The sequence below is a fragment of the Gymnoscopelus braueri genome (genome assembly GCF_963280865.1).
Source record: "Gymnoscopelus braueri genome assembly, chromosome: 19".
Classification (NCBI taxonomy): Eukaryota; Metazoa; Chordata; class Actinopteri; order Myctophiformes; family Myctophidae; genus Gymnoscopelus; species Gymnoscopelus braueri.
The window spans coordinates 42929755-42954286 of NC_137621.1; the positions used below are offsets into that span (position 1 = coordinate 42929755).

Below are 24532 nucleotides of genomic sequence, written 5' to 3' on the forward strand. Positions count from 1 at the left end.
GAACGGTTAATAAGGTGTAAATGTTATTTAAATGTGACGACTTTAACAGGATGGAGCTTTGTGAAGTGGAAAAAGACGATCATACGCTTGTGATGGGAGATTGGTGCATAATGAATGTATTGGCCCTTGACATCCCTTTGTGTGCCTTATTTACTACCAAGATGCAATACTACTAAATGCTAATGTGTAATTTGTTAAGTACTGTCGCTTTACCAGCACATGGACATATGTTATTTTGTTTGTTCTGGATTTGAATATGGCTCCCTCCACACCTATGACCTTAATTTCCACATACACACCGAACAACTATGGTTCTTTGAAAGGCTTTATATAGTTCCAAAAAGAACCACTTACAAAAGAACCATTTTATTTAGTGAATTGTCCTTTCTGTTCCTCATATGGCTCTAGAGAACCTTTTTCCGATCACAAAGTGACACGGATATAGACGGATGGACGGACTGACATCGCCATGCTTAGAGCCTTGCCAAGAGTGGGCTAACAACAGCTGTGCACTAGTTTATCTTAAATCGATTACAATCGATTCAAACTGGTGACAATTTCAATCGATTTAATAGAAAATGTATCACGATGCAGACGGCAGAGGGTGCAATCGAGACAAGACAAAAAAAAGATGAAAATACAGGATTTGTAAGAGACTTGATTAAATTGATTAAAAAAAATAGTTTTCAGTCATTATCTACTGAATTTGCTAATGGATTTTAAATAATTGTGTGTTTTAAAAAAACGTATAACAAGTGGACATTTTGGTAGAAGGGTGGCACTACAAACAGACAGTCTGATTGACCAAAATTGTCATCTACACACAAATCAGAACAAAGGTTTAAAATAATAGTAAAAGAGCAGTACGTTTGCAGCCCCTGAAATAGTAGAGGAGAAAAAAGGTCTGGTATAGCCTTTGGGAACTTGTTGCAATAATGGCAAATTGAGATGTAACCGTTACATTATACTGTTGCAGCCTGGTAATAATATAAATGATAGCAAATGAAGAACCTTAATTAAATAATCCTGATTAATTTGCAGAATTAAAATTAAAATGTCTACTTCAGTGCTCCTGAGCTATTGCTTTCATCTGCTTCACCCCAGCTATTGAGCGGATAATAAAAGTGCTCGCTTTCATAAAATGTTCAGCCAAGCAGACCTCACGGCACATTTCCTTTTCAATATCGATGATAGGCCTATTGCTACCGTGACCTCAACTGATATTAATGTCGAAGCGGTCTGACTCTGGTGGACAGCGGTATTACCTATAAACCCATACAATGTGGCCAGTGTTTGGCAGATTAAAAAAAAGAAAGGAGCAGGAGAATCATTCGTTATCTACTTTTCCTCTGTTCTCTGGTGCTTTTTGTACCGGACATATATAGGGATAGTTCAGACCAAAAACCTTTATTTTCCTATCGATTAGAATCAGAATCAGAATCAGAATCAGAATCAGTTTTATTGTCACATCACAGGTTTACAAGGTAAAGAAGTGGGTGAAATTCGTTTTTGTACATCGTTCCCATCGCAACGTTAATTTCCATAGAAAGAAGAGGGGGGGGGGGGGAAGAAGAGGGGTGGGGGGCAAGTGGGAAGGAGATCAAAAACAAGAGAGCAACAGAAGGCCAGACAAGTTATCTACATATTTACAAAGTACCTGAGATAATAAAAAACTAAGGTGCCTGAGCATAGCAGCAATGTATGTATACTGTGCATGTTATAGTCACCCCATGGAGTTTTATGGATTTTTTAAAAGTTTTTGTCACATTCCTAGGCCAATAATTGGATAACCAGCGGACTGGTAGGCAGCGGTTCCGGTAGGAGAATAAATACAATATTTAAGGTGTTTTTCATTTAAAATGTTAGTTATAGAGGGCAATTATAATGTATTAAGGCATATAAGGCGTATTAGCCAGGGATCCTTTTAACATACCATCACAATCATTTGAACCACTTGATCCATTTATATGTTGGCTATTCAAAAATATCGTCTACAAGCTCAGTTGTGCATAGATGCTATTTTTGAAAATATTTGAAAACTATCAAAAATGTTTTCTTAACACAAATCTTCTCTTCTGGGGGTCCCCACAAAACCTTTTCAGATGGGATTCCGCGGGCAAATACATATCAATTTGGGGATCCTTGACAGGAAAAAGTTTGGGGACCACTGCAATGGGATAAGGGATAAAAAGTGGGACGTAAACTCTCTCTCGCGTGTGCACGCACACACCACAGAAATGTCTTAAATCCTATCCAAGCATGCAGCTCCATTGATTTGCATATCTGCCTTGCAATACTTTGCACTCTTATTGCAGATATATAGCGTTGCTGTCGGACAAAAAACGACAAAAAATGTTTCAACTTTTTATGTTTTTTTTGTTGTTGCTTTTGGAGGAACATAATACCCTATTTCATCATACAAGAGTGCAGAGCAAAAGTAAGGCAAATAGCCGATCTACAACTATTTTCACTATTTCTGAACAATTGAATGTGAAAGTGGTTAAGTCTGACTTTGGGTTTTATAAACATGTAACCAATGATACTGTGTATCCATTGAAACCGCTTATTTTTTTCCCCATTTCCTAAAAAGTAGCCATTTTCAATATACAAGGTTTCTGCCCGACAGTGACGATAGGAAAAAAAAGAGAAAACGTTCTGCACCTGAAGCAGCTACTTCTTACATCAAATTGTTATAACAAGATTTAAAGAATTTTTTCCTTAATTCAAACTCCCAAGGCAAGTTCTGCAAGTTCACTGTCCAATAGGAACGTCTGCATCGGTGAGTGATCACCACTGTCAGGCAGAAACCTTGCGTGTCCAAACCTGTTCAGAAATGTGAAAAGTAACCGGTGTTCCAATGGATCCACTGTAGTTATTTAGTCACAAGCTCTTGTTAGTGTTTAAATATGTATAATGCCTACAAGCTTTATACATATGAATAACCAATTTCAAGCTGGCATCGCTATGTTGGGCATATCAGTCAATCCACTGCTACGTTGGGGACCCGAGGGTGGCATCAGACCACCTTGATAAGAACATAATAATGAACACCTGCCCCCATACTGTACAGACCACCTTCAGAAGAATGTATAATGACCACCTGCCCCCATACAGACCACCTTCAGAAGAACACAATAATGACCACTTTCCCCCTACACAGACCACCTTCAGAAGAACATAATAATGTCCATTTGCCCCCTACACAGACCACCTTCAGAAGAACATATAATGACCACTTGCCCCCTACACAGACTACCTTCAGAAGAACATATGACCACTTGCCCCCTACACAGACTACCTTCAGAAGAACATAATGACCACTTGCCCCCTACACAGACTACCTTCAGAAGAACATATAATGACCACCTGCCCCCTACACAGACCACCTTCAGAAGAACATAATAATGACCATTTGCCCCCTACACAGACCACCTTCAGAAGAACATATAATGACCACCTGCCCCCTACACAGACCACCTTCAGAAGAACATAATAATGTCCATTTGCCCCCTACACAGACCACCTTCAGAAGAACATAATAATGACCACTTGCCCCCTACACAGACCACCTTCAGAAGAACATAATAATGACCACTTGCCCCCTACACAGACCACCTTCAGAAGAACATAATAATGACCACTTTCCCCCTACACAGACAACCTTCAGAAGAACATAATAATGACCACTTGCCCCCTACACAGACCACCTTCAGAAGAACATATAATGACCACCTGCCCCCTACACAGACCACCTTCAGAAGAACATAATAATGACCACTTGCCCCCTACACAGACCACCTTCAGAAGAACATATAATGACCACCTGCCCCCTACACAGACCACCTTCAGAAGAACATAATAATGACCATTTGCCCCCTACACAGACCACCTTCAGAAGAACATATAATGACCACCTGCCCCCTACACAGACCACCTTCAGAAGAACATAATAATGTCCATTTGCCCCCTACACAGACCACCTTCAGAAGAACATAATAATGACCACTTGCCCCCTACACAGACCACCTTCAGAAGAACATAATAATGACCACTTGCCCCCTACACAGACCACCTTCAGAAGAACATAATAATGACCACTTTCCCCCTACACAGACAACCTTCAGAAGAACATAATAATGACCACTTGCCCCCTACACAGACCACCTTCAGAAGAACATATAATGACCACCTGCCCCCTACACAGACCACCTTCAGAAGAACATAATAATGACCACTTGCCCCCTACACAGACCACCTTCAGAAGAACATAATAATGACCACTTGCCCCCTACACAGACCACCTTCAGAAGAACATATAATGACCACCTGCCCCCTACACAGACTACCTTCAGAAGAACACATATAATGACCACCTGCCCGCTACACAGACCACCTTCAGAAGCCAGCCTCTTCAACGGAGGACCAGATACAAGGTCATGGCTACACGATGTTGAACAGGACATCTGACCATACAAGAAAGAAGATTCATTGTAGGCAGAGAAATTCAAAAATGTCCATATTTTCGCTACCTTTGCGTAACGCTGACACGAGACAAAGTATAAAATATGTATGATTTTTGATATACAAGGTTTCCACCCGACAGCGACGATATAGAGTAGCATGTTTGTGCAGAAGGAATCAATGCTGTCGGGATGATCACAGCCTACAACACATTTCTGTTTGATCCGACAGAGAACTGTCTGATATCAAACACACTTTCTGAAAATAAAACAGCACAGGCTCGCACAAGTTTATTTGTTGTTGCTGGCTCCGCTACGCACGCGTGCACGCACGCACGCACGCCGTCCGTCAGATCGTCTCGTGTTCTGCGAGATGTGCGTTTCTGCAGTGAGGAAAGTGGGCCCCTAACAGAACCACAGAGTACAATGTCTATGCTAAGTAGGAACCGCATCAAAGTGCAGTACTTGAGTGAAATGTACTTTGTTACTTTCCACCGCTGTCTAGCCGAATGCAGAGAGCGGGTAGAATAAAAAGTTTGATCTTCGGAATCGCAACAAAGATTTCAAGAGGCAGGCTCACGTTGTGCTGCCGTAGAACTTTGTACACACGGTGGCTTCAAGGAGTGTGGCCTAAAAAGCTCATTAGCAAAAAAAATAAAAAAAAACATTGCATACTGTACATGGACTGGTCAAAAGAAAAAGGAAAAAAATAAGCTAAATAAAACACTAAGTACACATGAGAGGAGTTTGGTGTGCATGGGTGGGATCGGTTGGAGCAATAAAAAAAGGGAGAGGCATGTACAAAAAAAAGAAGAAGAAGAAGAAACTGGGGACACACACACTGCCTTTGAAGTGGAGACAAAAAGGAATGGAATCCATAAAATAAGCAAGACGCTCGGAGAGGCGAAGAACCAGAGGGTTCAAGTATAGAAGGGGAAAATAAATAAATAAATAAGACATACATCTCTTTCTGCCAAAAGCTCTCTGGCCCAACAAAACAAGCATGCACAGTTGTTTATGGAAGACAATGAGAGAGGGGGGGGGGGGGCAGCAGGCCTGTTGATCCAACATATTCTCTCTCTCCAGTAGTACTTTTAGTGACGGCTTGGTCTGACCATACTACAACATTTGATGCCATGGGTAACCCCGTCCCCTCCCGTCCCCCCCGTCCCCCCCGTCACGTCACATTTTACAACGTCCAGATAATCCCGTCTGTTCACCCTGGAAAGTGGAAGTGCCGTTCTCAAGTCCACGTCGTAGAGAGGGTGACAAATCAATCAATTTACGGGATCTGGAGAGTTTCCAGATTACCCTTTGTAGTACAAATAGAGCAATTCTTACATCTGGTAGATATAAATGCATTAATTGAATGCCTGGCCAACTGAAAAAAATAAAATAATAAAAAAATAAACAACGTGTATGTACACTACTGTATGTGCGGGTGTACTGTACGTGTACTGTAAATTATGTGTGGATGTATGTGTGTGTACATACTGTACATTATGTGTGGATGTATGTGTGTGTGTACATACTGTACATTATGTGTGGATGTATGTGTGTGTATACATACTGTACATTATGTGTGGATGTATGTGTGTGTATACATACTGTACATTATGTGTGGATGTATGTGTGTGTATACATACTGTACATTATGTGTGGATGTATGTGTGTGTATACATACTGTACATTATGTGTGGATGTATGTGTGTGTATACATACTGTAGATTATGTGTGGATGTATGTGTGTGTATACATACTGTACATTATGTGGGGATGTATGTGTGTGTATACATACTGTACATTATGTGTGGATGTATGAGTGTGTATACATACTGTACATTATGTGTGGATGTATGTGTGTGTGTATACATACTGTACATTATGTGTGGATGTACGTGTGTGTATACATACTGTACATTATGTGTGGATGTATGTGTGTGTATACATACTGTACATTATGTGTGGATGTATGTGTGTGTATACATACTGTACATTATTTGTGGATGTACGTGTGTACATATTGTACATTATGTGTGGATGAGCGTGCAGGCATCACATGATTGACATGCAGTGTGTATTCGATATCTATCGTGGTATGGAATATGTACAGTAAGACTCGTATGGATCTCTAACTCTGAGAGCGTGCAAATGGAACCAAATGGACCTGTATTTGTACCCTCTCAGAGTTAAGGGTTTTACAGAGTAGATTGTGGTCCTATACAGCAGTGGTCCCCAGCTAAATGACGGAGAGTTAGTAACCAAATGGACCCTTACAGATCTTTAACACTTGAGAGCGTAAAATGAAACGGGTCCATTTGGTTTCATTTTACGCTCTCATTTTACGCTCACCAAATGGACCCTTATGGGTCCATTTGGTTTAATTTTACGCTCTCAAGTGTTAAAGATCTGTAAGGGTCCATTTGGTTTCATTTTACCCTCTCAAGAGTTAAAGGGTTAGTTCAGATTTTTTTAGTATTTTCTGTAGGAAATACTTACCATTAATGTAGTGGTTGCAAAGGTATTAATTGATTGCCCGAGTCCCGTGGTCAGAGTTCTGGTCCGGTTCTGATGAATATGAAGTAGTTCCGGTAGATTAGTAGATTTGGTGGGGGCCGCTCATTAGAAATAAATTAATAAAAAAAACTAGCGTCATTTGTATTGTTAACCTATTTCTACCATATAGTGCAGGTTTCGTTCAACTTCGACCCCTCTGTCACATGGTACTAATGTTTGTGTCCAGAATCACTGCGCCGCTGCAGCCTACTCACGCACAAAATATATGACACAAAACATTTGTACACTCTACAGAAAATACTAAAAAAATCTGAACTAACCCTTTAAAGGTAGGGTAAGTGATATTTTGTGTTAATTATTGTTTTTTTGTTAAAAATGTTAAAGTACTATATTCTGATATAGCAGCTCTTTAGTAAACAGAATATAGTACATTTTCAGGTAGGTGACACATTTCAAGCCAATCAGGAGAGAGCACTGAAAATGCATTTTCTGTTTAATAATGAGCTGAAGAGACATGGACACAGACTCCTTTTACTGAACAAACACTCTATATCAGTGGTTCTCAAACTTTTTCATGTCAAGGACCCCCAAAATGATATATATCTGGCCGTGGACCCCCATCTCAAAATATTTTGTTCCGGGGACCCCCAGAAGCAAAGATTTGAGTTACAAATGTTCGCTTTAAAAATATTTTTATGCAAAGATTTGCACAACTTTTCAAAATGTTTCAAAAATAGTAGATCTACAAGCTCATGAGCTTGTAGATCTACTATTTTTGAATAGCCAAAGTATAAAATATGGATAAAGAGGTTAAAATGATTGTGACACTTCACTAACTCATTTTGCTGGGGACCCCCTGGTACCCCCCCAAGGACCCCTGGGGGTCCCCAGACCCCACTTTGAGAACCAATGCTCTATAGCAATGAGTACTATCAGAATATCTATCTATTTAACACTTATTTTAACCAAAGTAAATCACTTACCCTACCTTTAAATTATTGTTAAACATCTGCATTACTTAATTTACAAGAAGTAACACAATTAGAGATATTTAGAATAATTGTTATTTTGATCAACGTTTGCCTCTCGTCTCTCCTATTGGTACCAACATCAATGCAGCATGGATGGAATTGTGGACAAAATCTTATCCAACGATAACAAAATATATAAGTTTTGGGTCTGAGAGGCTAAATCTCATCAAACGGTGGTCCGTGGCTCAAATGCCCAATAAATAATGGATCTCGATATGAAAAGGGTTGAAAACCACTGCTATACAGTATGCAGCACCTATAAAATCATGCTGTGTTTATGCATGGCTTTGTGGTCCCACTGGGGACTGTACTGTATGTTATGTGTCCTCCAGCCAGGTGGAAGGGGCCTGATGGATCACTATCCTCTGGGGGGACAGGGGAGAGGGACGTCAGCACCTCCCTCTCCCCTGCCAACAGCACCAGTGTTGATTTTGTCGACTAAAACCATGAAGAAAAAAAATTGAGGACTGCCTTTTTTTCACTGACAAAAACAAAATAAAAACCACGCCACGATGACTAAGACTAAATATATTGACAATTTCGTCAACAAATAAAAACTAGACTAAAATGTTAGTGAGGGTTGAGTGGAGAAGAGATCCAGTAGAACTAAAAGACAAGTCATTGTATGTTTGCTTGCGCTCGGGTGTTGCGCTCTGAAAATAGCCGATCACGACACGTTGTGAGCTTGTAGATATGCTATTTTCAGCATGCAACCAAGTGTAAAATCAGCCATTGCGACGCCGTCAAGGCACCGCAAAAATACGTTTTAGTCGACTTAATCAACTGTAGATTTAGTCGACTAAAATATATTTAGTCGACTAAAACTGGACAAAAAACTAAAACATTTCATATGACAAAAATATGACTAAAACTAAATGGAATTTTATTCAAAAGACTATGACTAAAACTAAATCAGAGTTTGCTGTCAAAATCAACACTGAACAGCACCTCTCTCCCCTGGCCAACAGCTCTCTCTCTCCCCTGGCCAACAGCACCCTCTCTCTCCCCTGGCCAACAGCACCTCGGGACAGGCAGAGAGGCAGGCAGGCAGGCGGCCATGCTCTCCAGGCTAATACCTTCTTCACCAGCATGGAGGCTGGGGGCAGCTCTCTGCCACAGCAGCCCTCTCAGCCTAAAACTACAATATTATCGTAGCTGTGGTGTGTGTGTGTGTGTGTGTGTGTGTGTGTGTGTGTGTGTGTGTGTGTGTGTGTGTGTGTGTGTGTGTGTGTGTGTGTGTGTGTGCGAGCGTGCACACACGCGAATGTCTGAAAGAGAGAAAAAAAAAGCCTTATAGGAGATTGTATTTGAATTAGAGGCCATGTTGTCTGCCGTGCACTGTAATTAACCATCGCTGTTGTGGATGTATTAAGACAGTTGAGTGAGGTTGCTAAGATGCCGTGTTGATACCAATCAATAATCAGTTTTCAGTGATTAAGGTCCAAGCAAAGCAAAAATTACCCCCAAAATGCCCAAAAAAAAAAAAAAAAATCAGAATGTTCATGAATAACAAGCTCACACAACGCATCACTGTTCAATGGAGTGAGTTTGTATATGGGCTATTTTCACTATTCCGTGGACAACAAAGTACAGCATATAGGGCTTAAAGTTAAATGCTTTTGATTTATTTATCCATTATTTTACCAGGTGAGTCCATGCTGAGATGGTTATCGCTCTTACAAGCGAGCCCTGTGGCCATGGGCAAGCAACAAGCAGCGATTACACCATAAAACACCGTACAAAACAAAAAGAAAAGAATAGCAAAGCAAAAAAATAAAGTTGCACATTCATACAAATCCAAGTTTAAAACAGCTCAGTTTTTTAAACATCTCAAGTAAACTTTTTTTTAAAACCACCCGAAGCAACGAACTGCTCCAGTTTAATGTCATTCCAGGAGATGATTCCAGGACCATGGAGCGTAAAGCAAAAAAAAAAAAGAAACCAAAAGACATCTTCCCAAATTCAGTGGAAGAATGAGGGACGAAAAAAAAAAAAGTGTCAGGGTCTAGGGAGCGGGAGGTTATATGAATTTGACTTCCAATTACAAAGGCAATTTAAATAGCTGTGGAGTCGCCCAATGATAGCACTATCAATGACATGCAGTGTGTACGCTTATATACCTATGGTGTTGCGGCGATATGTGGAGGACTTAAGGTGGTGGTTCTCAACGTACGGTGGGGGGACCCCGACAGGGGTCCTTGAGGGGGTTCCAAGGGGGTCCCCAGCTATAATGATAGATATTTATGAACCAATTTGGACCCATATGAGTCTGTAACACTGAGAGTGTACAAATGGAACCAAATGGACCTTTCTGGGTCCATTTGGTTCCATTTGTACACTCTCAGAGTTAACACTAAAGACATTTCAGTGTAGTGTAGAAGGGTCCATTTGGTTCCATTTGTACACTCTCAGAGTTATGGGGGTCCACTGTGCTACACTAAATGGAACAGAGCCTTAATTAGTATCATTGGTAAAACCAGAAGGAATAAGGAAGAGGTGGGGTCCAACAGAAAAAACAAAAAAAACAAAACTGTATTAAATGGGGGTCTGTGGCCTAATGCATAGCAACTAGGGGTAGGGTTATTAAAGTCAACTGAAACTAACGCAACTATTTAATTCACTGAAATAACATAATTAATGAGGCGTTAGAAAAAACTGTACAACTAACTGCAACGGTATTGTGTGTTTGTTTACAAAAGTAACTAAAACTATGTAAAATCATAGAGAAAATGTCCTTAGTCGTAGTTTTTGTAAATATCTCATACATAAGCCTCGTAAAACTAAACTAAACCAGCAAACCCACTTTGAAAAACCAAAGCTGAAATTGAATTAAAAAATCACACCCTGTGTGAAGTGGGCGGTGTCTTCCTAGCTAACCACAATAGCTAGGGGATAAATACATTTATTGAAACACTCTTTATGATGGACAAAACCATAACTTAAAAAAAACAAATGTATGGTTTTTTTTTAAGTTATGGTTGCTTATATAGGGCTATGCACATGTGTCATGTGACACTGGCCAATCACAGTCCTGAATAGATTGTGATTGGCCAATCACAGCACAGGATAATTGTACAAATTTCCAAACCTCACTTTTAGGGGCGGTTTCACTGCCCAAGATATTTGTACATTTTTCCAAATCTCACTTATAGGGGCGGTTTCACCGCCCAAAAAGTCAAAATGAAATACAAAATTAAAGAACTAAAGAAAAATGCAAAACTATAACAACCTTGAGCCTTGTGGGATGGGGGAGGGGGGGGGGGGGGGGCCTGAAATGAAATCGTTTGAAGAGAAGCACTTAAGAGAAGCACATAGGATGTGTTTTTAGACATGAAGCGTTAGGGAGGTTATGCAGCTCTATTAACGAGATGATATACAAACAGTGGCCCTGCGTTATAAAAGCCGGGAGCAGTAAAGATGATTTTGTTGCTGCCAGGCAGTAACCTCTTATGTCCATATTCTAAGTGTTTGTGTTTTTTTGTAAATTAATGCCCAGCTTTTTACTACAGCGGCAAACAAATGCATCAAAAGTAGCAGATATACAAGCTCGAAACGCGGCGCAAAGCGACGCGTTTCGAGCTTGTAGATCTGCTGCTTTTGCCATCGTTTCATTTGGATCCCGAAAAGTTTCGGTTTCTGGACATAATGAGGTTTCCACCCGACAGAGACTATTTGGTGCATGTTGTGAAGTCCACGAGGAACACTTAAAGCAAACACTTAACCTGCTGCAACCTGCACGCAAGAATGTAGCAACTAGCCTCTGGAGCGACCTCTGAGATCCATCAAGGTTAATAAGAAGAAGCTATAGTCAGAAAAATTGAAACAGAACACAACATGACCACAGAAAATAAAGTAGGTCTCTGTCTCTGTACAATCTGACTGAGATCTACCAGCCTGATCTCCAGAGAATACCGTAACATTGCACGGAACGAGTGCACTTCATTCCGTGGATAGTCGCCTCGGAACTCCCAAATTGCGTGCATATGTACGGCGAGTCCCACGGTGGGCGTAACCATTCGCAACACGGAAAAACCCGGAAGCAGAGCAGTCCGCACAATAAAATTTACGATTCTGTGCCTATCGGTACATAACTCAAACGGCGCTGAGTAGGCACAGGCGAGTGTCACACCGTTCAGGACGGCAACTCGGTCGCCTTAGCTCCCTCGGTGGTCCTTCACGGGGTGACAATTCGCCTGTGACTGCGCGCCTCCGAAATGGTTTTGTCACAAAGGCAGCGCCGTACCATATGCACGCAATTCGGGAGTTCCGAGGCGGCTATCCACGGAATGAAGTGCACTCGTTCCGTGCAATGTTACGGTAATCTCTGGAGATCGGGTTGGATCTACAGTAAGTGTAGTTCTCTTTGGCTCGAGGGCTGCACGACCTACCCCTGTGTGCGTGTGTGTGTGTGTGTGTGTGTGTGTATGTGCGTGCGCGCTCGTGCGTGCGTGCACATCTCAAGACAAAATTTAAAACAGAAATATTGTCTGCGTCGTAGTAACACTTGAATACCAATATTATTAAAAATGTGACCTTACTGTGCCTACGTACATGACCAGTTTCGCTAGATGTCACTTTTCTTGTAGGACCGAGTAGATTAGTTTTCTTTAAAAGACATGGTGAGTCTACACTTTTTTTTTTGTTGCAAGACCTTTGGAGGGTATTTTACAAACTACAACTTGCCCTTATGATTTTCATTTAAGCCCCATTTACTTCTCCTGTACGACAAATATAGCGAAAATAGCAAGCTCACAATGCACCACATCGCAACGCAATGTGAACTTGTTATTTGAGCTATGTTGGAAATTTTCGTGAAAAATATAGCAATATGTAAAATATATATATATATATATATATGAAAATATGACCTCAAAATGTAACTCGTCTGAGCAGAGTCCCTCAGGGCTCTATTCTGGCGTCTTTTCTGTTTTCGCTCTACATTAAATGTCGTCGCAGAAATCGCAAATCCACAAGCTTGTCAATCTGCTATTTTCCTGCGAAAGTTTTCCTTCAGATTATGGATCCTGTGTTTTAAGTGATTAAAATGTTTGACTGCCTCCAAACAGACAAGGCCACACGACCCCCCTCGTGATCTTTGGAGCCCGGACCCCCCCCCCCCCAGGTGGGGAAACACAGGACCATTATAGCAACCTTGACTCAATAAAAGAAACGCACACATCCTCCCATCCAGAACACAGCCAGTTGCATTCCAATGGCAGGGGAAGTAATTCAGCGCCAGCAAACAGCATTGATTAGAAGCTACTAGTACAACAGCGTTCAGTCATGCTCAACAAGTCCCTCTGCTTATCAGCAGATGGTAGCGATCACTTCATACTACGGGTGACAAACTCTCTCTCTCTCTCTCTTGCTCTCTCACACATCGACGTTTGCACTCGTTTGTTTTCTTGCAGTGGTGTAAATTAGCTAAGTCCATTTACTGAAGTACTGTACTTAACACATTGATTGCCTAGATCGAGTCAACTCGTTTTTAGAATCCATCGCTTGATTGCCTAGATCGAGTTAACTCGTTTTTACATTTTTGGGGGAAAATTCCACAAGGGGCGACCTAACACAGCTTTGGAATGATCGATCGTCTCTCAGAAGAACAATGTGGATGTGACGTCATTCCAAAAAACGTCACTTCCATCCGCCCCAATGATGGGATTTTCAGAAAAACGGCTGTAACTCAGTTTCTTTTTTTTTCATTGAAAACCACCCGTTTTCAGCGGACCAAAGCTCCAAAATGGCGGATCGCGGTTGGAAACTTGTTGTTCCCATGGATACACAGATCCTTCCGTCTACTCACAGGAAACTTTTTCCGTGTGTTTTTTTTACACAATGTCGGTTCCACGGCGTTTCAAATATCATCGGATTGAGGTAATTATACGCCGGCACGGGGATAGAAAACTATGTTTAATATCTTGGCAGTCAATGTGTTAAGTACATGGTTTAGGTATTTTTACTTTATTGGGAGCATTTCCAGTTTTCAGTACTTTTACTTCTACTCCACTACATCTCAAGAGGCAAATATTGTACTTTTACTCCACTACAATTATTTGAAAACTTCAGCTACTACAGTAGTTACTTTGTAGATTTAGATTATTACAAAACATACTACAATACCCATTTCAGCCCTAGCCTATATACATTTTGACCATTTGAAAATAGCCGATGTACAAGCTCACAATGCGTTGTGTATTTTTACTTGTAACAGAGTACTTCAACATCGCAGTATTGATTATTTTACTTGAGTTACTGGAGTAATTGAGTACTTTTTCCACCACTGTTTTCTTGTGCACACACACACACACACACACGCTTGCACGCACATCAACATCAACATTTTAGGATGTCATTGAGGATAGCCGAAAACATTTTTCGGTGCGTACATCGCCGCACAAAAGTCCTAAATCCTAACATTAACCCCAACCTGAATCTTTTCCTAACAGGCTCCATGCACAGCAGCCATAATGGAAAAAAAAATGGGCCTCTTCCTTATTCCTTCACAGGTTTTACCAATGATACTAATCAAGGCTCTGTTCCATTTAATGTAGCACAGTGGACCCCCATAACTCTGAGAGTGTACAAATGGAACCAAAGTTCCATGTGTACACTCTCAGAGTTACACACCCGTAAGAAGCCATTTGGAATCCCCTCAAGGAACCATGAGGGTCCCTGGACCCTCATGGTTCACCTGTCAGTAGGGAGTGTTGGGCGGGAGGAGTAGGACGAAGGCTCTACGTCCTCCCGGTGGGGGCTCCTCACTGGCAGGTGAGTCAGTAGGATACGACAGCAGTGACGACACAGACATGTGTGTGGGGAGGAATTAATTGGCATAACGACTAAACTGGGGAGAAAAAAGCAAAGCAAAAAAACAGGAAATGCACATACACACATACTAACAGACACGGACACGCACAGGAACTCAAGCACACACGCATGTTTGTGTTACTATACTTGTATTACTTGTGAAGCAATTTTTAACCCTAGAGCCGAAAATAGCCGATCTACAAGCTCACAAGGCGTTGCAGCGTCACTCATGTGAGCTTGTAGATCAGCTATTTTCGGTGCACAGCAACGGTACGCAACACAACTAAATATAAATCAGGCTCAACTCTGTGAGGACATTGGCCCTCACAAGCATAGTAATACAAGTGCACACACGCACATGCACACGCACACGCACACACACACACACACACACAGTAGTACACAAGCTAATTTATTTACCTATCCTGCCAAACAGGCGTTGCTTCTTTTAATTACTTCTGGCCAGCAGACCCTGCCAGCTTGCAGAGTAACAGTGTCACCGTGGACATGCTTAACTAACGACTGTCACATTATTTGTTAAGTGAAGCTGAATACTGTCGGCCAACCGCAAAATAATTAGATGCCAGTCAAAAGAGTGGAGTGCACAGATCAACTTAACTGTCAATTCACACAACTGCATGCTAGAATGCTACATCTTCCTCCCTTCAAGTTGATATGTTCCTCTGTGCGAACTTTACTTTATACTTTCCCTGCTTGAAGTTTCTGCCCAATGTTTTTTTGACTGGGATACCCACCAATCCCAGTACAACAAAGACGACGACGAGAAAATTACGTTTGGCCGACCTTTTGATGATTGGGCCGATTGACAAACAATGATGATTATGCTTGCAAATGTTCCCATGCTCTGGGCGGGTAATAATAATTAATTGCATTTGTATAGCTCAAAGCGCTCATTCAAACTTGGGGGGTTCGACACTAACTCTGGGGGAGCCCGGGAATGGAACTGAGAACCTTGCGGTTGCCATCCTGCCGCTCTACCGGCCACTCTACCGCTGAGACACTGACGACAAAATGTAATGTTACCATCCCATGCTCTGGGCGGCTTATGTTCCCATGCTATGGGCGAGTGTGTAAGCGAGCCACAGCGCTCCTCAGAGCGGACACAGGTGGCTTTTGCTGGGCCGGTGCGGGGAACAGGGCTGGGAACAGACAGACAGGACTGCCGCAGCTTGATTGCGAACGCGGAAGGAGGCGCGGCGAAGCCGTGCCTCCGACCAAGTGGAGCTTACTATGTAACCGTGCTCGGGTTGTGTGTGTGTGTGTCTCTGTGTGCAGCCGCGCTCTCATCGGCTCACGCCCCCATGTGACTCACGTGCGTGCACTGCCTGTGTGCAGCCGCCAGAGTGCAGGAATTTAGACAATGCTCTGATTAAAATGCACAACAGCCTGCAACACACACACACACACACACACACACACACACACACACACACACACACACACACACACACACACACACACACACACACACACACACACACACACACACACACACACACACACACAGTCAATGTTCTCTCCCCATCACGGTGAAATAACACGGATTACAAGTCCGTAAATACATAATACTTTCGAGCTGCGTTCGCTTCCAGCGTTCGCGCGTCTTACTTGTTCTAAACAAACTATTCATGGTAGCAGATAAATAGATCACGTAGTTGTTCAGTATTGGTTAATATTCCATAATACGTAGATCTCTGCCTGCCTTGCGAGAATGGTGTGTGTGTGTGTGTGTGTGTGTGTGTGTGTGTGTGTGTGTGTGTGTGTGTGTGTGTGTGTGTGTGTGTGTGTGTGTGTGTGTGTGTGTGTGTGTGTGTGACAAGCAGAGTGAACACATTACTGTGAGCACGCTGTTCTTAAACAGCAGGTCTGGTGTTAATAGTTCACGGAGCCATGCGTATGTGAGAGATAAAACGGCAGGGATAGAGAGGCTGGACAAATCATCATGGAGACTCGCAACACGAGCCGATCCTCTTAAGAGACACAAACAAGGACCGCATCATATAAAATATCAGCGTGAAGGATGATTACAGTTGGACATGGCCTCGTTGGATGGCTGCGCTCATGAAGGGGTATCGATTCCCTTATCTTCATTGTGTGCTTAAACCAGAGTTGTAGGCCTCGTTGTGTGTAGTAAATGGTAAAAAGTGCATTTATAAAGCGTCTTTATCCAAGGCGCTTTACTATGTGCACTACGTTCACCCATTCTCAACCACATTATTTCACACACCGACGGCAGAGGAAACCATGCAAGGCACCAACCTGCTCGTCGGGAGCAATTAGGGGTTCAGTGTCTTGCTCAAGGACACTTCGACACTAGCTCCAATCGGGACCTCTCCCTCCGCTGTATAGCTCCGAGATGAGGTCCCACTGCGTGTATTGTTGATTCTTACCTTTTTCCGCACATTGTATCCAAAATGTAAAGGTATTCCCCCCTGCTCTCAGCTGTTTTGAATTTTAGCGGTCAAGACAATTTCACATGGGTTGACAGGTTGAAACAAGCGTTTAACCCATTAAGACCTGAAGCCGAATCTACATGTCTCCTAAATCCCAACAGTTTTCTGAAAAACGTATGTTTCTATATCAGTGGTGCTCAATCTTTTTCATGTCAAGGACCCCCACAATTATATGTATTTGGCCGCGGACCCCCATCTCAAAATGTTTTGTTCCAGGGACCCCCCAGAAGCAAAGAATAGAGTTAAAAATGTTCGCTTTAAACAATATATATTCAAAGATGTGCACACATGTTCACGATTTTTCAAAAATAGCAGATCTACAAGCTCATAGCGCGGCACTCGGTGCCGCGCTATGAGCTTGTATATCTGTTATTTTTGAATAGCCACAGTGTAAAATAATGCTTTTAAAAGGTAAGAATCAACAATATTGGCCACCGTTTCCCCCGTGTCGCACTCTGCCGGCACCCTACGTAGCGGGACCTGATCTCGGAGCAATATAGCGGAGGGAGAGGTTTCCAAACGATGGCTATACTTCAACACTTCAACTCTGAGGGAGCCCGGGATCGAACTGTGAACCTTGCACACCCTAAATGGAAGATCTACAACTGCTATTTTCAGTGCACGACACCCGCGAGCAACCAAGGATAAATCAGGCTTTACAAATGACACACACTGGTTGTGATGCACAGTCTTCTTCCCATGCACTCTTACAAGGGTGTTAAAGAGGCTCTTGACTGAAGTACGCTGAACACATTACAGGGTACTTCTGTCCAATACTATATAATCTATTATGGTATACAGGCACAGCAAATAAATACATACATAAACAAACAAAACAAACAAACACTTTCAGAGTTACAGTAAATGAACGCTTCGGATTTCCCAGTGCACTTGGCTGGTGCATCTGGAGTATTCCAACAGATGAAATTGAAATACAGGTCTCCGAGTCCTTAACCCATTAAGACCTGAAGCCGATTCTACAAATGTCTTCTAAATCCCAACAGTATTCTGAAAAACGTATGTTCCTATGTCAGTGGTGCTCAACCTTTTTCATGTCAAGGAACCCCAAAACGATATGAATTTGGCCACGGACCCCCATCTCAAAATATTGTTCCAGGGACCCCCCAGAAGCAAAGATTTGAGTTAAAAGAAATTCGCTTTAAAGGAATATATTCACCTGTTTCCCAGGCTGTGTGTTTTCCACTTCCTGTCGATTCGATCTAATGAAATCCAATGCAACTGGTCAGATGACCAATGATATCCAATGAAATCTTGGCCAGAAAAGTGCAGTGGCATTCAGAGGCGGAGAATAGGCTGAACTGCGGTGCGGTCCATAATCCATGTGGATTACAGCTGAACTGGATGTGGCAATTACACTGGGAATGAATAGCGTCACTGTCACGCGGAAACCTTGTATCTCCGTAATTCAACGCTTTTTTTGTAATTCATCATACAAGAGTGTCAAACTAAAGTAGTGAGAATAGCCGATCTACAAGCTCACAACGTGCCGCGTTGAGAGCTTGTAGATCGGCTATTTTCACAACTTCTGATCATTTCCGTTCCATATCCTGAAGAGTAACGTTGTTTTGGACATAAAAGGTTTCCAATCGACATCGACGATATGAGGTATACTGTACATGTACTGTACACATGGGGCTAGAAGCACTGCCCTGACCCCATGCACACTCCATCAGTGTGGCTCATAAACAAGGCGTTGGCCCCCTCCCACTTAAAAAAGAAATAGATTTCAACTTTACGAGAGGCTGTATATATTTTTTATACAGTACGCCCCCGAGCCGCAAGTCCAGCTCCACTACCCCTAAAACCCACCTGTATTCCTCTCTGTTTTAATGTGCTCCTCTGAGGGAGGTTTATCCCTCTCTTCCTCCTTGAGCTCAGTGGTGGAAGAAGTACTCAGATCTGTTTTTACTTAAGTAAAAGTAGCAATACGACCATATAAAAATACTCTGTTAGAGATACAAGTCCTGGATTCAATCTTAAGTCAAAGTGCAAGAGTAAGAAGACTACTTATGGTGCTCATTAAGCAGAATGCTAATGTCAAAACCTCATTGACTATAATCAACCCTATGTTATACTTCAGCTATTTGAAAATAGCTGATCTCCAAGCTCACAATATTGCCAATTAAAAATGTGATTAATTATAAATTGTCGAAATCTGCAAATTAACTGATGTAATGGAGTAGCCTAGATTCAAAATGTAAATACTCAATGGAGGTAAAATTCCCTCAAAATTGTACAGTACTTGGGTAAATGTACTTCATTGAGAGAGAGAAATAGAATATGTGATCGCTATGGTAACCAAGCCCACTTCCAGTGGCATGTGTGTGTGTGTGTGTGGGGGGGGGGGGGGGGGGGGTGCATCTGGCCAGAGGGCAGGACAGATGCAGCCCCTCCCCCGGTGCTGTGCAGGGTACAGAGGTCAGACTGCACTGAGGGCTGTGGACCAGCTCTCCACTGTCAAGGTATCAAAGATGTGCTACATAAGACGCCGTCTCATTGACATTCATTCCCCCATCCCACTGACCCGAGACCTGCCGGGCACTGGTGGAGCTATGTACTGCATTTTGGACTACAATTTTGAGTTGCTTTTTTTTAATGTTTTCTGAATAGTTTTTTGATTTTTTTGGTTTTAAATAAAGATACAAAAATATCTCAAAATATTTTGTTCCAGGGACCACCCAGAAGGAACATTTTTAGTTACAAATTTAACTAAATATTACTATGTAATATAAAAAATATTGTATTCAAAGATTCGCACACTTTTCAAGATTTTTCAACAATAGCAGATCTACAAGCTCATAACCCGCGGCACTCGGTTCCACGCTATGAGCTTGTATATCTGCTATTGTTGAATAGCCAAAGAAATCTAAAGTGACACAGTCTTAATGGGTTAAAATGTACAAGTGCATGTACTTGCAATTTACAATTCAGGCATTTAGCACGCGCTCTTATCCAGAGCGGCTTATAAGCGACAATAATGCAGAGAAACCGTAGGATCCCAGGTTAACCAGGAACTTGGCGTCTAAAATAATTATACTATCAAAATAACAATCTGTAGCTACATTGAAACTATAGGATACCAGTTAAACAATAAACCTAGCATCCGTTTAAATAGCATGCTATCTAAATTACGTTCTTAGCATTGTGGTCGATAAAACAAACCTAAGTAACAGAAACGTAATTGATAATTCATACTTCTCCACTCTACTACGTCTCAGAGGAAAACATTGTACGTTTTACTCCACTAAAATTCTTTCACATTACTATGTAGAATATTAATAAAGAATTATTAAACAAAAATATTTCTGTCTGAGAGTCATGCAGTTCCATCGTTTCCAATGCCACAGTTTGTGCTACGTACCCAAGTATGAAAAGTAAAAGTACTCATTATGAGTGGCCTACTTAACAATTTCTTTCTCTTCACAATTTCTCCAAAAACTAGCCGATCTACAAGCTCACATTGCGACGCGTTGTCAGCTTGTAGATTTTTTTTTAATAGACAAAGTATGAAATAGGGCTTAAGTGGTTATACTTGAGTAATTGTACTTAGTTACATCACCCACCACTTACATTGTTATTCCTTCCTCGTGCCTGAGACCTGCCGGCTGTCCATGCAACACACACACACACACACACACACACACACACACACACACACACACACACACACACACACACACACACACACACACACACACACACACACACACACACACACACACACACACACACACACACACACACACACACGTTTAGAGAGTTATCAGGGGACTATCATTCCACACTGGCTATGAGGGACCTTTCTGAACATTTATAGAAAACAACAAAGACAGAGGTGTTGTTGTTTTAAGTGGCTTATTCATAATATATAAACAAATAAACATAGGAAGTGGGGTCTTGGGGAACCTGAACGATGTCTACCTAACTGAGGGGGGACATCCATACTCTAGTCTACACATACATCCCACCACTGATTGCTATTCCTTCCTCGTCCCACGCACCTGAGTCCTGCCGGCTGCCCATGCATAGCACGCACACGCGCACACACACACACACACACACACACACACACACACACACACACACACACACACACACACACACACACACACACACACACACACACACACACACACACACACACACACACACACACACACGTACGTACGTGGTGGAAAAAGTACTCAAATGTTTTACTTAAAGTATCAATACAATGTAGAAGTCAGAAAGGTCAGAAATTCAAAATTTACTTGATTAAAAGTACAACAGTATTGGTATCAAAATGTACTTAAAGTACCAAAAGTAAAAGTACAAAAATCTTTGAAAATAGCAGATCTACAAGCTCACAACGCGTCGCTATGCGACGCGTTGTGAGCTTGTAGATCGGCTATTTTCAAATAGTCCATATATAAAATAGGGCTGAAGTGGTTAATCTATGTTTCATAATATCATAATTTATATCTGAAAAGTAACTAGTAACTCAAGTTTTCAAATAATTGTAGTGGAGTAAAAGTACAATATTTGCCTCTGAGATGTAGTGGAGTAGAAGGAAAAGTATTGAAAATTGGAAATACTCCAGTAAAGTAAAAGTACCTCAGAATTGCACTTAAAGGGATACTTCACTTTCACATAAAATAAACGTTAAAAAAATATATTAAAAAAATGAAAGAAGTTATGGCAAAATAAAGGCCCCCTCACACATTAGTAGGACACTCTAATGCGTGAGGGGGCCTTTATTTTGCCATAACTTCTTTCATTTATTTTTAATATATTTTTTAAATGTTTATTTTATGTGAAAGTGAAGTATCCCTTTAAGTACAGCACTTGAGTAAATGTACTTAGTTACTTAAACTTTACACACACACACACACACACACACAGACACAGACACACACACACACACACACACACACACACACACACACACACACACACACACACGCCTGCTCTGCGTTGTGCAAACAACTGGAACCGATAGCGCCACAAATGCACGCAGCATCTGAGAAATGCCAAGGGAGAAGGAGGGCTGTTTATAAAAGATCAGCTGATAAATACCACCATATGCTAAGCAGCATGGTTTTTGTGTTGTGTGTTTTGTCTGGAAGGGGGAACGTTGCTCATAACTCAACATGAAACCTACTGTGGTTATTGTGAGGAGAAAATGGGAAATCTGACACGCCATCAGCATGTGACTGCAATCTGTTCTTGTTCGCGGATGACTCTGCACTCCTGGTCTCGGGCAAGGACAGATTGCAGGTTGAGGAGGCCCTTAGCTCTGAACTTTGTAGAATCTGCACCTGGCTCGCTGATAACATACAGTGGTGTAAAGTAACTAAGTACATTTACTTAAGTATTGTACTTAAGTACAATTTTGAGGTATTTTCTGGAGTATTTCCAATTTTCTGTACTTTTACTTGTACTCCACTACTTCTCAGAGGCAAATATTGTACTTTTATTCCACTACAATTATTTGAAAACTTTAGTTACTAGCTACTTTGCAGATATAATGATTACATTATAAAACATACGTTTACCACTTTAGCTCTATTTTATACCTAGGCTATTTGAAAATAGCCGATCTACAAGCTCACAACGCGACGCGTTGTGACGCGTTGTGACGCGTTGTGAGCTTGTAGATCTGCTATTTTCAAACATTTTAGTACTTTTACTTTTGGAACTTTAAGTACATTTTGATACCAATACTTTTGTACTTTTACTCAAGTACATTTTGAATTTGGGACTTCTACTTGTAACAGAGTACTTCTAAATTGCAGTATTGATACTTTTACTTAAGTAAAAAATTTGAGTACTTTTTCCACCACTGATAACATACCATCACTACACCTATAGGCAAAACTGAATCCATTCTGTTTGGGTCCAGAACATACCTCTGCCAGGTCAAAGTGCCTTTGAAAAAAATTGCATCAAAAGTAATCAGAAAAGTCAACCAAAGCACATGTTTTCTATTCATGATCTTCTAATCTGTGGTCAGTATAGGAACACACTGAGGACACTATAGCAGGAGCACTCATCCAATGTCATTTTCGACTATGCATGCACCTCGTTAGCACGTTAGCACCTCAAAGGCATTAAAAACCAAACTGCAGACCTCTCAAAACAAACTGGTCAGGTTACTACAAGGCCTCACACCCAGAACTCACCTAACCCCTGCTCATTATGCTAGGGTGGGGATGGCTCAGGGACAGAGTACAGCAACTTGCATTGGGCCTGGTCTTCAAGATACACGAGCATACAGGGATACCCATGTACCTGTCAGACTATACTTCAATCGCGTCACAGGCACAACACCAGAAGGAGCCCCACTGATCTCACAGAACCCAGTTTCGGCACAAACATGGGGTCAAATTTGTTCTGCTGCTATGCCGCCAGAATGTGGAATGCCCTACCAACAGTCATAACAAAGTGTGACTCCTTACACTCCTTCAAAACCGCTCTAAAAGAGCACCTACAGGTGGCTGCAAATAGGGCATAGCAGTGGCGACCATTTTCTGGTTGAAAAAATAGTCAATGGAATTTTCCAAAAATATTTATATCAATTCATTTAAGCCTAGAATCAAGCCATCCAGGGTCCTGGTGAATCATGACCATGAAACATTTTTTTCAGTGATTTCTTTTAAAAAATATGTAATTATATGATATACTATATTTAATAAATAGCCTACCCTTTGTTTTGCCGTGTTTTTTTCACAGAATCAAACGTTTTATGCTCATGATTCACCAGGACCCTGGATGGCTTGATTCTACGCTTAACATAATTGATATAAATATTTTTGGAAATCTCAATGGGAAAAATGCATTGACTATTTTGGAGTGGAACCAGAAAATGGCCGCCACTGCTATGCCCTATTGAAACTGGCCCCTGTTAAAAGTTAAAAAAAAGTCTAAGCTTATCACCGGAAATGACCCATTTTCGGTGTAAGCTTGTAGATCGGCTAGCCTAAATATAAAATAGTGCTCGAGTGGTTTCTCTTCCACTTTCTATATTTTCTTTTCTTTGTATCATCAAGTGTGCAGAGGTCCTGCAAAAACAATTCCTCAGTTTGAGTCATTTCTCACCAAATTGAGAGATATACTCATTTATGTGAATTACTGGTGCACAGGCACACTTAAAGTGGGAGGACTTTCAAATGTCCGTTGATATGAGATACAGTGCAGGGATGCAGGGGCGTAGCCCCAAATTATGGGCCCTGGGGACAAA

At 41.5% G+C, this 24532-nt stretch overlaps 1 protein-coding gene across 1 annotated transcript in view; it reads left to right on the top strand.

Annotated features, from left to right (window-relative positions):
- The window catches only part of ttc7b (tetratricopeptide repeat domain 7B), a 600383-nt gene extending 582865 nt beyond the window's left edge, over positions 1–17518 (top strand). Inside the window, exon 22 of the transcript XR_013932176.1 lies at positions 17328–17518. The gene's annotated coding sequence lies outside the window, so the exon portion shown is untranslated. The remainder of the gene's footprint in view (positions 1–17327) is intronic.
- The last annotated feature ends 7014 nt before the right edge of the window (positions 17519–24532 follow it).